The sequence below is a fragment of the Lytechinus pictus genome, chromosome 1, assembly GCF_037042905.1.
Source record: "Lytechinus pictus isolate F3 Inbred chromosome 1, Lp3.0, whole genome shotgun sequence".
NCBI classification, from domain to species: domain Eukaryota; kingdom Metazoa; phylum Echinodermata; class Echinoidea; order Temnopleuroida; family Toxopneustidae; genus Lytechinus; species Lytechinus pictus.
This window is the reverse complement of record NC_087245.1, coordinates 6221792-6230225: the sequence shown is the minus strand read 5'-3', so window position 1 is coordinate 6230225 and position 8434 is coordinate 6221792. Positions and strand designations below refer to the sequence as shown.

Below are 8434 nucleotides of genomic sequence, written 5' to 3'. Positions count from 1 at the left end.
TGTGTTTTTGTACGTAACGTGCCCTATCTTGAAAATGACATCATTTTTACGTGTTTTTTTTTTGGTCGCACAATTGGTATCCACTCGTCAATGTAAGTGCCCCCCCCCCCCCGGGGAGGGGGCAGGCGCCCAAATCCTTTGTTTCTAGGGGCCGTAGTTAAAAAGCCACGAGGGAGCGAAACGAGAATGCAAAATATTTTTACCCTCATTTAGTCTTTGGAAAATAATGACATTCAATATTTTCACCCCTTTTCCTTTCCTTATTTCTTTCTTTTCCCCCGACGACAGCTAGCTGGGAAATAACAGTACCGTACCGGGAGTACGGGTACGGTACCATATCATACCGCCCCAGCTAAATTGCTATGGATACAGTTGGAAGAAGTGACGCTTGTCATGAATGTAATGACGCATATTTGATTTCCAATACCCTAACATGAGATGTAAGTATTATAATCTGGATGATGTACTGATTATTTAGCTGTCGATGGAAAGCTCAAAGTGTTTTAATTCATTTTTTAAATTAGAATTGAGATCTTTCTCAGTCAATAAACAAGTGTCAGTGATCACCCTCGTTCGTAAATCGTAGACGTAGGAACTAGGATGAGTGCTCGCCACTAACCCAGGGAGCGCCGTAGACCAAAAGCTTCGGTCTCTGTTATGTTGGTTGTTCAGCTGAACTCCGTTGGCTTCACTCACCAAATACAGAGACCGAAGTTCTAGCGCGATCTGTACAGGGGACTCAATGGCCATATGTTTATGTACTTAAGATCGGATAAAACGGGGAAGTGAATTTGCGCGACAGCCGAGGTAAGTCACTGTTTTTGTTCCTTTTAACTCGATTTTTCGCCGTTTCTTGGCAATTAATGCCAAGAGGGAATATCAATTTGCATTTTGGTCGCATTAATTTTCAAAATGTTTATTGATTAAAGACAAAAATTGAAGAGCCCCGACGGGGGGATTTTGCATTGCAAGTCCCCTAATGGTGGCTGCACGCTAGCGAGCCGTCTGTGTATGAGGAGAACTTAAAAAAAAAATGTTAAAAAACTCCTCAAAACAGACGGCTGCCAGCTGTCTAGGAGCGCCGGTGTCATAGGAAATTAGGACCGGCCCGTCGATCGGGGCCGGAGGTATGGTAGTGGATCGTATTACCGAACACTTTTCATGAATTCAATCATATCAAACACATTATTCTCATAAAATTCACCAAACTTTCACCATAAATACACAATTACCTACAAAATATAAATATGTAAAAATTTTGCCGAAATCTTTTTTATTTTTTACGATATTAGCTTCCAATCGGACCCCTCTTCGCATGTGAAATATTTTGGTCACTTAAAAAGATATCGTATTACCGAACGTGTGTTTTCTATGGGAAAAGTTGAGAAAACAGCAAAATCACTTATGAGCTATTTTGACCATATTTAATTATTTTTAGAATATTAAGACTTTGAAAATGTGTTTTTTACAATTTTCATCATCTTTCTATTCATGTTCTCTTTGGAAGGATGTTGCAAAATTTTGAGCGTATAAAATTATTTTCTGATGCATATGATGCGCGCGTTCGGTAATACAAGGCCGGTCGGTAATACAATCACTCACTATACTAATCGACGGCTCTATTACCCGTTGGTTGGTTGGTTGAGTTTAGTGTGAAGTGGCGCTATCCATCGATATCCGATGATTTCCGCCAGGCTAAGCGAGAGGGATTCCACCCTCCCCTGTACAGCTCTAGTCATTCGATTTTGCTATTAATTGCACTGTGTGTGAGATATAGATTCACCGAGGAAAGGCGTTTTGTTAGTATTCAAATCTTATGAGTTTTTTGTTTAACACCGTTTGTTAGATTTAACAGTTAGTACTCGTGCTTGTGTTTCCTTTCATGGATGTGGGTGTTAGTTTATAAGTTTTAATAATGTGTCTTTCAAAAGCATTTATAAGCGCTCCTTACTCAATATCTTTGGTTCATTAAAAATGTAGAAACAGAAGTAGAAAGAAAATTGTATCTATATGGAATTTCCAATAGAATCTCAAGATATAAATGTTTTGTTGTCTTTTTTAAATTCTCTTTTTTTCCTCCCTATTTATATATATACAGTATAATGTGACATACTACTACAAAATCGGCCTAAAAATAAGCCTGAATATATACACACAACAACAAATTAGTAACCAGCCTCATATATAGGTATTCACATGTATTAGTACATGCACATATATGTATGTTCATATATTCTCTACAGTTGGTTATATTTTCCGCTGCCTTTTATAAAGGCTAAAATGGCCGGAAAATTTTCTTCTTTGGCTAATAATGTCTTTAGGTTCGGGTTCGTAACTTTCAATTTGCGATAAAGTCGATCCCTTTGTCTGGCATATAAAGGACAAAATAACATGAAATGCTCAATGGTTTCATGTGTTTGACAATTATTACAAAGTCCTGTATCGTGTTTTTTCATTATATAATTATAATAATTTAATCTGCATTTACCATGACGGAATTGATGCAATATTCGTTCATCTTTCCTGCAAAAACCTTTTATAATACATTTATATTTCACCTCTGGTTGTATGTTAAAAAGGTGGCTACCTTTTTCCGTGTTTTCCCATGAACTCTGCCATTCATTTTTATAAAAATCTGACCTTTCACTCAAGTATTCTTGTTTATTTTTGTTAATGTAAACATCAATGTTATTTTTTGAAGCCGCATGTTTTGCTAAAGCGTCTGCTTCCTCATTGCCTGCTAGGCCACAGTGTGCTGGTACCCATTCGAAATTCACTTCTATTCCAAATCTGTTTATTATCATTAATTTTTCATATATTTCAACTATCATACTACTTTCCTGGAAATTTTTTATGGCTTCTAAAGCAGAACATGAGTCAGATAAAATTACTACTGCTATTGGAAGATATTCCTCTACCCATTCTAAGTCCATAATAATCGCTGACAGTTCAGCTCTCATAATGTTGACTTTACATAATCTGAACTTTTTTCTTACTTGTAACTTCGGTATGTAAAAAGCTGAACCTGTTCGTCCGTCTTGTAACCTGGAAGCATCTGTATAGATTCTGAGGACATGGGACCATTTCTTCGTAATTATTTCATTAGCATATGATTTAGACTCTAACGGTGATGTAAATTTCTTATTAATATGTTCTTTGATAATCGTAGAAACATTTGGTGTTTTGTAGTGCCAAAAAGGTCTTCTTGGAGCACAGTCTACCTGTTTTTGAATATCATCCTTTATTTGATTTCTTATCCTTTTGACAAACGGACCTTCTCCTGTTTTTCCTGTAATTATTTCGTACTGCCAACATGGCAATAATATTCTTTTTGTGGGATGCGTTTCTTTTGCCGCCTTTAGGTAATATTTATCTACAAACATACTTCTTCGTGCCTGTAGTGAAATTTCGTTGCATTCCACTTGTAAAGCATTTAAAGATGTTTGGTGTGCTGCTCCCGTGATGATTTTTAAGGCTTGATATTGAATAGAGTCTAATTTCTTTTTCAGATTACCACAAGCTCCGTCATAGGCCTCGCAACCGTAGTCCAATACTGATCTAATTAAACCTTTATACACCAAAAATAAGATGTCAGATTTTTGGCCCCAATCGGTGCCAGCTATACAATTTAAGAGATTGAGTCTTTTTTTACATTTTACTACTACTTCGTTTATGTGTTTTGACCAAGTCAGTTTCGAGTCAAACCATACTCCTAAGAACTTGTCTTCTTTATTTATTGGAATTTTTTCATTTTTGATTCTTAGGTCAAATTTGAAGTCTTTTTTCCTACCAAAAGAAACTGCTACAGATTTGGAGGAGGAAATATGCATCCCCCATGTTTTACACCATTCCTGGATTAAAACAATTGCTGTCTCCAGTTTCTTTATAATGAAAGAGGGGTTCCTGTGGGAAAACCATAAACATATATCGTCTGCAAAAACTGAAATCTCTACTACGTCTTGTATTTTATGCAGATCATTAATCATAAAGTTGAATAATAAAGGACTTATTACACTCCCTTGCATTATTCCCATCTCAACGTTTTGCTGTACCGAAAGGTGGTCATGGATCTTTACTTGACACATTCTTTTAGATAAAAAAGCATTTATCCAACGCAAAATTCTTCCATCAAAGCCCAATTCATATATTTTGCTTACTATACCCTGTCTCCGTACTAAATCATAGGCCTTCTGTAGGTCTAAGAAAATAACGACTGTATATTCTCTATTAACCATTGCCTTGTTAATATCCGTTTCCAACCTTATGATATGATCTGTAGTACTTCTTTCTTTCCTGAATCCAGATTGGATAAGGGTGATGATATTGTTTTTCTCTATATACCAATTCATTCTGTTTTTTATTAATCTTTCCATCAATTTACATAATAATGGTGTAAGGGAAATTGGACGAGAAGATGCTGGATTGGAAGCATCCTTTCCTTTTTTAAGGATTGGAATTTGTATAGCTTCTGACCATTGATATGGCAATAAGCTCTTATCCCATATTTCATTAAATAAATCTAACATAATGTCAATTATCTTACCTGGAAGGTTCCATATCATTTTTGCTTGGACATCATCCTTACCTGGCGCAGTGTCCTTGATTTCATTAATAGCACCTTGTAATTCACTCATGTTAAAATTGTCATTTAGTACATTTTCTCGATTAGTACTTACCTTTTCAATATTGTTCATGATTATGTTCTCAATCTTTTTTCTCCTGTTTACTTCTGACTTGTCTAGGTTTGAATCAATACGGTTAAAACATTGAAGAAAAATGAGTGCTTTTTCTTCTGCCGATTTAGCAATAGTTTTTCCGTTATTTAGGATCAAATCCGGTATCTTAGATTTACAACCTTCTTTTATACCTTTTATCCTTTTCCAAACAGAACCTATACTTACCATTCTATTAAGTTTGGCACAGTAATTTTTCCAATATTCTCTTTTTGCTTTTCTGAAAACTGCCTGTGCCTCCCTTTTTTTAATCAAGTATTTTTCAAAATCCTCAAAAAGAAATGTTTTATACATGAATCTGTTTTTAGCTTTATTTCTTTCTTTTGATGCTCTAAAACATTCTCTGTTCCACCAAGGTACCGGTGATTTATCGAAATGTTTTTTTATAGTCTTTTTTCTTTGTTTATCAAAAGAGGCAAGCATTAAGTCTACAAGTAAATCATATTTACCTTGTATATCTAACTCCGAGTATTTGTCTTTTATATTCTCAAATCTGGATTCCATTTCCATCTTATACCACTTCCAATTTATTTTTGCCTGTTTTCTACTCTGGGAAACACTGTATGTATACTTTATTTCAAACATGTCCTTAATACCTCTATTGATACTAAAATTGATGACAAAGTGGTCACTTCCAAAGTTATGTCCAGAGACCGCCCAGTGAGTATAACCGCTGGTTTCCTTGGATATAAAAGTAAGATCCAAAGAGGATTTTCCCCCACTTCTTGGGTCCAACCTGGTTGGGGAACCATCATTAAGAAGGACAAGATCATATTTATTCATGAAGTCTTCGACAGTCTTACCATTAACGTCCAAAGTGGTGCTCCCCCACAGTGGATTATGGGAGTTAAAATCTCCACACACTATAACCTGTTCTTTACAATTTTTCATTATTTCATCAAGCAGAGTGTGACTGATTTTTTTACAAGGGTTGTAAAAATTTACGAGAGAAAACGTATTGTTTTGTAAATATATATCCACAATAATATATTCACTGATCTCTGGGGTATTTATAACCCGGAATGCTATAGATTCGTGCAGATATATAGCAAGACCTCCACGTTTGTCGTGTCTATTCTTCTTTACTAAATGATAATGAGGAAAATGTAACATATTATATTCATCGTACCATGTTTCCTGAATACATACTATCCCAGGTTTCTCTTGGATAGAGACATTCTGTATTATACTTTCATAAAAATTAAAGCCATGAGCATTCATGGATTGGGCGTTCCATTGAAATATATTAACCATAAATAATAAAATGACGATCACTGCTGTAGATGAAAAAAGTCGAAGAAATGTGGAAAAGAATTTGGAAAGGAGAATGAGAAAACTGAAGAATGGGGAAAAGTAATAAGAGGAAAAGAGTGGAAAGCTGAGAGAGAGAGAGAAATGAGGGAGTGAAGGAATTCCACCTGTCATAGCCATCATTCATTGGAAGTTGCTAGTCTTTCGTGGATCATTTGGGGAAGGATATTTGTGATTCCCAGGCAAGATTTGGCAGCTTCTACAACAAGGCGTATTCTGTTAGAATGGGTGTGTTCGTGCTCCAAATTATTGATTATAAAAACAATAAATGCTAGAAAGTCTAAACTTTTCATGGCAAAGGTTGTTTTCAGACTATTATACTTGACGTGGCTATTTCTAGATTCCTCCCCGGACTGTACCGGTGAAACTGTAGAATACATCTCATCCCTAGATGCCATTGGAGTACTAGTTTGGTCTTTACCAAAAATAAAAGGAGAAGCATTTCCATTTTTTTGTTTATGGCTTATCCTTTGGGGTTTTGGTTTGTCTGCTCTACGTTGAGAGGGAATATTTCCTTCCTCTTTTTGCGAGGGTGCTTGAACGGTCGCTTGCGCAGAAATGGGTTCTGCTTTAGTGTGGAATTTCTTGGTAGCTTCAGCATAGGAAATTTTTTCGTTCTGCTTGATTGAGTTTATTTTAACAGCCTCTTTGTATGAGGTACATCCAAGATATGCTGCCGAGTGGTTTTGTTTGCACCTACAACATTTACGAGTCTCTTTGTTTGGACAATCATCGTAACTATGACCCTCTCCACATCGCACACAACGTACTTTGTTTTTGCAACTGTCTGCCACGTGTCCAAACATTTGGCATTTGAAACATCGAGGTGGCGGAGGAACATAGTCAAACACTTCATAACGTTCATATGCAAAATAAAGTTCTTTGGGCACTTCTCTTCTCTCAAAGGTCAAAAGAACCGATGGGGTGTTTTGCAACTCCCCTTCGATTCTTTTCTTGAACCTTTTGACCCCAATGACCTTGTCCTTCTTCAATACTTCTAATAATTCTTCATCTGCAATATCAGTACTTACCTTTATTTATAACTCCTTTTCTTTTCTTCTTATCTGGGTCGTACCAATCTGCCTTTATTGCAATTCCTACAAATTCTGTCATTGACCTCAATTTTTCTGCTTGTTGTTGGTTTTTGCACATTATCTTTAAATTATTTCTTCCTCTTTCAATCTTCTGCACTTGCCCTACATTTTCATTTAGAAATTTTGCCCTTTTGATCGGGTTAATTTTAACTACGTTTGATTCTATACCTTCTATGATAATGGTCAGCCCTTGCTGTTTTACAGGCGAGTCATTAATGGTGCTGATCCTTGCTCTTTTTGGCTTTCTTTGACTACTTCTAACCTTCTTTGGTATAGTATACCATTCTCCTTCTTCTTCTGTTGTATTTTCTCGAGCTTCGGTAATAGTGTGATCACTAAATACCTCACGGTCAGCCACCATAGGCGATGGTGGGCGTATTCTCTCTTGCGATTGATAATAAATCGCGCTAGCATAATCTTCATACGCCTCCTCGCCTGAGGAGGCAGAAGTAGCCATTTTGATAAATCACAGACACATTTGTTATTTGATTTGTTATGGTGGTTAGTGTTATCTATAGGTGCTAATGAGTAAATGAATATAAACGCCAAATAGGTAAAATCTTATCTTATAATGTGCAAAATATTAACAAATCAGAAAACTTTAGAGCTCACAGTTTGTGTTTGAGTAATGCTGAGTCAGATTTCCAATAAAATTTGAAGCTTAAGATGGCTGTTAAGAAGACTTGTCCAGTTGGTCCTGGCGTCCACGTGGGTTGTATAGCCCTTTCGAATTTCCCGCCACTTCCCACCGGGTTAGCTTCGGCGTGTGCACTCTCGTACGCTCGCTCTAATTTTCTCGCTACTGCTACAATCCCTTTGTCATTGAATTGCTGCGTGTTTGTCAGAGGAGATCCGAACCGTGCGCTGTCCAAGCCAAGCGCTTTACTTATCCCGTCGATTAGTACCGGGTTTTGTTGTGTGATGCGATCGTCATAGTCGATTTTTTCCGACCAGGCGATTTGTTCCGATACGCTGTTCATGCACCATTATCACCCCTACAGCAAGAATGTGATATTCCAGTCGTCCTTTTCAACCAATTGTCTCATCCAAGTCAAACACACCCACAGAACAGATACAGTTGCCGATTTGAGAATCTCAAGTTATTTAAAGAGTCGTATGCATTTATAGTACTCTTCCAATTACATGTAATTAAACATCCGGGGACGGCTGCTTTGTGCGCCATGACGCCCTAAATTAACATTGCGTGCTCCCTTTGTGCGCCTGGGCTATTCGGGGTGTGAACTTATATCCACCAATATGGCTGGTTTGTCTATAACCAAGCAAGAAATAGGATGA

At 36.8% G+C, this 8434-nt stretch overlaps 1 protein-coding gene across 1 annotated transcript in view; it reads left to right on the top strand.

The window, feature by feature from the left end:
- Nucleotides 1-333: 333 nt before the first annotated feature.
- LOC129256438 (NACHT domain- and WD repeat-containing protein 1-like) overlaps nucleotides 334-8434 on the top strand; it is a 39499-nt gene continuing 31398 nt past the window's right edge. Inside the window, exon 1 of the mRNA XM_064112752.1 lies at nucleotides 334-440. The gene's annotated coding sequence lies outside the window, so the exon portion shown is untranslated. The remainder of the gene's footprint in view (nucleotides 441-8434) is intronic.